Below are 8,653 nucleotides of genomic sequence, written 5' to 3'. Positions count from 1 at the left end.
CACATGATCCTGTGATTACTATAGGAACAAAGAAGAGAGTTGTAAAGTTTCAAAGTAAGTTGCTGATGAGCAATATTTTTAATGGTTAGGAAAGAAAGATCTCACCGGTAGGTACACCACAGGAGTGAAGAGCCTTAAAGGGATTACCTAGTAACTTCCTGGAGGAAGACTGAGCTTAAGCCATAAAACAGCAGACAAACCAGCATTCATCTGTAAATCCATCCAGTACATTTTAGAAGTGTGATGTTCCTCAGCCCTCTCCACAATGCCTCTAGGATTCTGCTTCCTTTTCTTAATCACAGTTGATAATCCACTCCACCAGACCAGCATCCCTTGTCCTAACAAAGTAGTTTTCACTCTAGTGGTGCTGGTCTCTTATTAATCACAGCCAGTTCTTAAGCTCCAGTTAACCAGAGACCACAGATTGTTAAGACATCATATAAAGGGCTCTGGTAGAATCGTTAAGAAATTTTGAAACTTCGCAGGCTCGACCTCCATTATCTGCTTTGCTCTTAATACCCTCTTCCAATCTCCCACACAATGGTTCACTGATACCTGAGTACTCAGTGTTTTGTTTTGTTTTTTTTTTCTTTCCAGCCCACAGTAAAAATGCAGCGTCAACATCTATATTATCAACACCCCACTCCTGGTACCAATTTCTGTCTTAGAGTTTCTAATGCTGTGATAAGACACCATGGCCATACACAATTTTATTTATACTTCCACGTCATAGTCCAACATTGAAGGAGATCAGGGTAAGAACTTATGCAGAGGACAGAGTGCTATACAAGCTTGTTCCTCATGGCTTGCTATGCAACATCCAGGATCATCTGCCCAGGGTTGGCTCCACCTACAGTGAGCTTAGGACCCTCGCAACAACCATAAAGCAAGAAAATGCCCTTAGATTTGCCTATAGGCCAATCTGGTGGGGGCCCATTTTCTCAGATGAGGTTCCCTCTTTCCAAATGACTACTTGTGTCAGTTGACATAAAACTGGTCAGCACGCTCTAATTTGAGTGTGTTTCCTAGAAGTTCTTGTGCTATCAAGCAGTTCTTTGATACAGCAGCTTTGTAGATGGGCTCTAGTGAGAAGCACTTGGGCCGCCCCCTCCTGTCCCCATGGATGCTTTTCTCATGTGTTTGGGTTAATTCCTGAAGGGCTGAGTTGATTGTCTTAACGGTTACAACCTGAAGCAATATCTGTGATTTTGTATTTTTGTTTTTTCCACGCACGCATGCTCACTTCCTGTTCTATCCTGGCACCGAGTTAAGAGGCTGCACAAGGCTTTCACTTGCTCTTGGACTTCCCAGCCTCCAGAGCTGTGAGACAAAGCTTTGTTTTTATAAACTGTAAACCCGGTCTCAGGGATTGTGTTACAGTAAGACTACAGCCTCCAAAAAATAAAATACTTCAAGTTTTTCCCTCTTTAAAAAAAAAAAAAAAAAAAAAATGTCGAGACTAAAGAGATAGCTTGGGTTAAGAGCACTGGATGTTCTTTTAGAGGATCCAAGTTCAATCCCCAGGACACTCATGGCAGATCACAGCTGTGTGTAACTCCAGTTCTGTGGGTTATATTATAATCTCAAAAGATAAAAAAGTTGCCAACTCCCAAAATTTGCTAATGTTTGTCTGTGTATGTATATAAACATGCCAGTACTCGTGTGTGTGTGTGTGTGTGTGTGTGTAAACGTGTCAATGCTCATATGTGTGTATGTAAAATTTGTTAACATTTATTTGTGTGTATAAACACACCAATGCTCATATGTGTGTATAACACACCAATGCTTGTGTGTGTGTGTGTGTGTGTGTGTGTGTGTGTGTGTGTGTGTGTGTATAAAGACACCAATGCTCATATGTAGAGGTGCAAAGACAACTTGTAGGAATTGATTTTCTCCTTCCACTCTGGCTATCCTGGAATTCTTTATGTAGACCAGGCTGGCCTTGAACTCACAAACATCTGCCTACCTCTGCCTCCCATGTGCTGGAATTAAAGATGTGCACCATCATATCTGGTTATGCCCTAGGGTTTTTAATCAAGGAATAAGCAGGATTCATACTTAAACAAGTCAGTTATAGACAAATAAGTGCTTCACACCAAGTAAGTCTGGATAAACATTTCAAGACTTTAGTGGCCATGCCATAAAAGCAACAGGTGGTTTCTGATTAGGATTTAGAGCTCTTTTTTTTTTTTTTAATTACAGTTCCTTATTGTGTGTGTACACACACTTGTGCCACTGAGTTCACATGGAGGCCAGTATTTGAGAGTCAGGTCTCCTTCAACCATGTGGGTCCAGGGGATAGGACTGGAGTCTTCAGGTTTGCCAGCACTGAGCCATCTTGCCAGCTCTTGAGTTTTTTTTATTTAAGACAACATAACCTCCCATCTTCTTCCATTCTCTTCACAACAAATTTAGCTCTTACTTTTATGTCATTGTAGGGGGTCAAAGTATCTGACAGAAGGGAAGTAAAGTTTCTTTTAGATCATACCTTCAAGGGTTTCAGTTCTTCATTGTAGGGAAGGCATGACAGTTCATGTAAGTGAAAGCATATGGCAGAAGCTCAGCACATAGTGAATGGGGGAAGGAAGCAGAGTAGCCTGGAGTAGGGACCAAAGTATAACCTCTGAAGGTCCATTCCCATAACTGAATCCTTCCAGCTGGGCTATACTTCTTGAAGATTCCACTGCCTCCCAAAAGAATGCTACCAAATGGGGAACATGTGTTGAAAACATGAACCTGTAGGTGACACTTCAGATTCAAAACATTCATCCTCAAAGGCTCATGGCCATCCCTTAATACATGAGGCATTTAATCCAACTTCTAAGAGGTCTTGAAATCCTAACAGTTCCAAAAGTTAGAAAAGTCCAAATTCTCTTCTGAAACTCAAGGGAAATTTTTAATTGTGAACTGCTGCAAAATGAAGAAATTATATACTTCCTCTATACAATGCCAGAGTAAACATTACCATTCCAAAAAGAGAAAAACAGGAGAATTGGAAGCAAATATGTAGACCAAAGCCTAGCAAAGTAAACATTAAATCCAACAGGTCTGTATATAGTACCCAGGGTAGATGGTGGCATCATTCACACTCCAACAGACTCAAGTACCATTGGCCCTTTGACCCTGTCCATGGTGCAGCACACATGGCCTCTATTGGGCCAGCCCCACTCAGTGCTTTGTAGTTTTCTTCAGTCATCCCATGTTCCTGGCATCTCAGCCTAGGGTCTCCATTGCTACTTCAGCTTCTCCCTCAGTGCTTCACACATAGTGTCTTGGTTAAGGTTTCTATTGCTGTGAAGAGCACCATCATCACAGCAACTCTTATAAAGGAAACATCTAATTGGGTGGATTACACTTCAAAGATTCAGTCCATTATTATCATGGTGGGACATGTCGGCATGCAGGCAGACATGGTGCTAGAGAAGGAGCTGAGAATTCTACATCTTGATCCATAGGCAACAAGAAATGAACTGAGATGCTGGCTGTAGCTTGAGCATAGGAGACCTCAAAGCCCACCCCACAATGACACACTTACTCCAACAACACCATACTTACTCCAACCCAGCCACACCTCCTAATAGTGCCACTCCCATTGAGCTTATGGGGGCCAATTACCTTCAAAGGATCACACATAGCTTGTTCTAGAACTCTGCATATGGAGTCCAACCCCACTATACATTGTCTAGCCACCCAGGCTTTTTTCAAAAAATCTTGGGGCAAGCCTCCATAAATAACCCTATAACTCTAGAGTTCTACATTCCTAAAGACCAGAACCACATGGAACATGAAGTTCTGCCAGCTCAGCTAGTAAATGGAGCCTATTGGATGATGGCTGCAGCACCTCCTGAGTGTCTACCTTGCTGAATGCGGGAAAGCATTCCTTTGGTGGCCCTTTCCCAGTAAGGCAATCTGAAGATTCTCTCTTTTCAGTCGCTAAAGGAAATTCTTTCAAATTAGTTCTATGTTCACACCCTAGAACCTTCAATGGATAGGATTTCTTGCTCAAGATACCTCTCCTGTTGTTCCACTATGTATGAAGTGAATTTATTTCTCCCCCCCCTTTTTTTTTTTTTTTTTTTTTTTTTTTTTTGTGGTGCTAGTCTCTTTAAACTGCCCCTACTTTGTCTTGTTCATAGCTGCAGCCACATTCCCACTTCTTGTCCTTGACAAATTGTATGGTTTTTTTCAAATCCTGCTCCCAATTCTCTTTGTAAACCTTTTTGTTCCCGATTCTAACTGTAAACCTTGCTGGAAGCAGCCAGCAGTAACCAGGCCACAGCCATAATATTGTGTTGTCTTGACATTTGCTCCACCAAAATGCCTAGTCCATTGCTTTTTGTTTTGTTTTTGGTTGGTTTGGTTTGGTTTGGTTTTTTTCATGACAGGCTTTCACCATGTAGCTCTGGCTGTCCTGGAACTCATTCTGTAAATCAGGATGACCTTGAACTCACAGAGATCCACCTGCCTCTGTCTCCCCAGTGCTGGGATAAATGCATGCACCACTACCTCTTGGCTTAGTCCATTACTCTTGAATTCAGCCTCACTCAAGTTCAAGTTCAGCACTTGAACAAAACATAGGCAAATCCTTGCCACATTTTCCACATTGTAACACCATGGTGTCTAATTCAGTTCTCAATAGAGTTTTTGTTTCCATCTGAAAACTTGTAGGGAGTCTTCATTGTCTGTATTTCTGTTGGTGTTCCAGTCTTTCAAACTCATTAAGCTAATTTACAGATTTTCTAGCCCATACCTCCAAAATCTTCTGTATTCATTTTGAAAACCAGTTTCTAAGAACCACATAGCCAGGCTTATCACAGCAATGACTCTCCACTCTGGTCCCATTTTCTTTATTGCTGACGCAATTACTTGGAAGAAAACAAACTTAAGGGGTGAACAATTTCTTTTGGCTCATGGTTGTTACGAACAGTTTTTCTACCAGCCTGGTCCCAGAGCTGTGTCAGCCCCAAATAAAACACAGAGACACTGTATTAGATATAAAGCTGATGGTCTGTTACTAGCATCTCTTATTGGCTAGCTCTGTCTTAAATATTAACCCATTTCTATCAATGTAAGTATTTCCATGTGGTCTTATCTTAACGGAGAGAGGGTCTGGACCTTTTCATCTCAAGTCCCTACATCTTGACTCTCCTTTGTACTACATCTCCCAGAATCCTCTTTGTCTTCTAGTCCCGCCTATCTTACCTTCCTATTTGCCAACAGCACTTTATTCATTAACCAATAAGAGAAACATATTTACAGAATGACATCTCCCATCAGTTGTGTCTAACCTTCAAAGCTTGCCTCTGGTGACTTCCTTCTTCCAGTTAGGTCCCACCTCCTAAAAGCTCAAGAGCTTCCCAAGGTAGAACAGTTGTTCAAAAATAAACTAAATAAAATGATGGTGCCACCTCATTAGATGCCAGCAGCTACCCCCAGCCTAGACGATGACATTTAGCTGCCATTTCTCAGGGGACTCCTTTAGGGGCTGGAGAGTTGGGGGTATTGGAAGTATGTTGAGTCCAGTCTTTAGAACTCTCTCCATTACTTTTTCCAGAGGATTGCTCTATCTTTTTAACTGGGGTAACTGACTTCAAGTTCACGGTGATTGGATGGAACTGTTAGATCCTAATGGAATGCTTGCTTAGGCTAGTCCAGAAGAAGGACTGAAGTATTAATGCTGTATTTACCATGGATGCCCTATCCTTATAGGAAGGATTTGTACTGCAAGCTGCTTTCTTCCCTACTGAATGATATGGGGTTGGGGAGTGGGGGAGTGGGAGAGTGGGAGAGGTGGAGAACCTAAATCCTAAATTCTGGTCTTTCGATCTTTTTACAATCCAGGAATCCAGGTTGGCTTTGTACTTACATGGAATTCTCCCAGCTGAAGAACTAAATTGTTAGGGGAATGGTTCTATAAATTGAGGATGTTTGTCACCAGAAATGGGCATTCCTATTCTCACCCAATAGTTTCAGTGCTACCATGTTAAGGAGGGAAAAAAATTAACAGGGTCGTGGTGACACACATTTAATCCCAGCAGTTAGGAGGCAGAGGCAGGCAGATCTTTGAGTTGGGGGCTAGCCCATTCTACAAAGTGAGTCTCAGGACATCCAAAGCCACATAGAGAAACCATTTCTCAAAAAAATTTTAAAAATCAGTATTAGGGGTTCTTGCCAGGAAGAACTTACCAAACCCCATGTGGATTATAAGAGTACTTCTATCCAGGGAAGTTAAATTTATTAAAAGATATTATTATTAAAAGATAATCTTGGGTGCCTTAAAATCTTAGCATTTACTTGTGCAGTCTATGGTTTGAGGATCCAGCAGCAGCAGATCCCAGGTGGTTGGTTACACGAAGAGGAAACTTATAACATGTTCTCAGAGGAACGCTAAGAAAACAGTTGACTAGTTAAAATGGAAAGTCCATAGTTAGAGCTAGTTGGTGAACTCTGATTGCTGAGTGTTTAGTTAGAGGATAATGGGTTAAAAACAAGCTTCATTCTCCTAGACTATAACAGTCAACTGAATTATTTTCATTTTACTTCACCCAAGGTGCTGGGATTTTCTCAGCCTAATGACCTCTGTCAGTTATTTTTAAGAATGGACTAAAAAGGAAGTAAAATAGATACATTATTTATGTATATGGTGAATAATTAGAGAGCAGAATGACCAATGTGTCTGACAAATCTAAATTCTTCAAGGGTGTATCCATATATACATATACATGTATATACATATATAGACATACATATACATACACACATATATATACATATATACATACACACACATTTGTACATATATACTATATATGGGTGTTTTGTCCAGGCATCAGATCCCCTGGGACTGGACTTACAGACAGTTATGACCCACCGTGTGGGTACCAGGAATTGAAATCCAGTCCTCTGCAAGAGCAGCCAGTGCTCTTAACCACTGAGTCATCCCTCTGGCTCCACGGGTACATCCATTTTAAGATAGATAAAACAACCCATTTACAGAGGACACTCACAGCTGATAGTTACATGCTGTAACTGAGAGCTATTTTAAAATGTATAACCTTTGGTGGATGGAGTCTCACTAAGCCTGGAGACAATGGCTTTGAGGAATCCTGTTTTTCCCTTAGGGAGCCCTGAACCATCATGATTAAGAACATACGACAGAGGCTGATGAGATGGCAACTGAAGCCAAGTGAAAGTCCCAGAATCCACAGGGCTTGGTGGGGCATGTCTCTAATGCTAGTATTCCTGGGGCAAGATGGGAGGAGGAAAAAACAGTTCCCAGAAGGCCACACGCCAGCTAGACTGCATCTGTGACAGCCAACAGCAGAAGAGAAACCCTGGCTCTAATCGGAAGGTGAGAACCAGAACCTATTTGGGATGGTGTGCATGTGTGCACAGGAGTAGTCCCAGATCGTGTCCTTGGCAACGTACATATTCACTGTGTTAATGTTCCTTTCTTCTCTGAAAACTCAGAACCTCCATCAGCTCAGGGCCTCGCATACAGAGTGCTTGCAAGTTTTGCTAGTCTGCTGCCCAGAAGACAGATCCACTTCCTGCTCCAAAAGCCGACAGCTGTCCCTAAAGAACAAGCTTAGGGAGAGGGCACTGTGCCTATGTGGGCCATCAGCTTGACCCACCCTCCCAAAGGTCACTCAAGCCAGCTTCTTTTACATCACCATTGGTACCTGCTTCAAGCTGTTTGTTATGCATATGAGTATTTTACCTACATGTTTGTGTACCACATGCATGCCTATTACCTGGAGCATTCAGAAAAGTGGCTTGTCCCTTTTGGCCTGCTCAGCCTGCTTTGTTACAGAACCGAGGACCAATAGTTCCGGGGTGATAGCACCCACAATGGACCAAACAAGTTGTTTATATTCTGAGGAAGTGGGGCAAACGTGCTTGCACCAATCAGAGCAGTTTTTCTTGAAGCAGTCATGTCACAAGTTCTCCTGAGAATGGGGGCCTTTTGTGTCAGTTACAGGATTAATGTTGGGTCCCTTTAGTCAGTGTCCCCCACTCTGTCCAGGATAAAAATGGCTGAGGGTCATCCAAAGTTCACCAAGGCCCTCAACTCCACGAGTGTAGGTTGTCTGGGGTATTCTTCAGCTGTGGCTGTAGTAGTCCCCTGCAGCTGCTGGCGTGTCCTCAGGGTGATTGTAAAGTGTCCAAAAGATCTGGCTAGCAATGAGGGCAGTTTGTCTGGCCACTTGCCTAAGAGTCATTTAGTTAAAGCAGCTGGGGCAGCAGGGACAGGGTCTAACAGCTGTTAGGGAGTCTCATCACTCCAGTCCCCAATGTGTTAGCCTATTTAAAGGGGAAGAAAATAAACATTAAAAGGAGTAGTTGTACTAAAAGCTTACCGCTAAAGTTAATGGAGACTTAACACTATTTAGTGGCTTTCCCAACTCATTTCATTCTGCTAGCATTACTGTGTCACCAAACTGAAGTAAGTAGAGTACAACAGAAGAAAGCTATAAACCAATATGCCTGATGAACACAAGAGCAGAATTTCTCAGCAAAACGTCACCAAGTTAAGCTGAATAGCTTATTAAAAAGATAATTTACCACGGTCAAGGTGGCAGAGTCTGAAGGATGCGGGGATAGTTCAATATACGTGTCTTAGCTTTGTTTTGTTGCTATGACAAAGACCATA

The sequence above is a fragment of the Phodopus roborovskii genome, unplaced genomic scaffold (genome assembly GCF_943737965.1).
Source record: "Phodopus roborovskii unplaced genomic scaffold, PHOROB, whole genome shotgun sequence".
Lineage (NCBI taxonomy): Eukaryota > Metazoa > Chordata > Mammalia > Rodentia > Cricetidae > Phodopus > Phodopus roborovskii.
The sequence above is the reverse complement of the archived record's forward strand: the minus strand, read 5'-3'. Positions refer to the sequence as shown.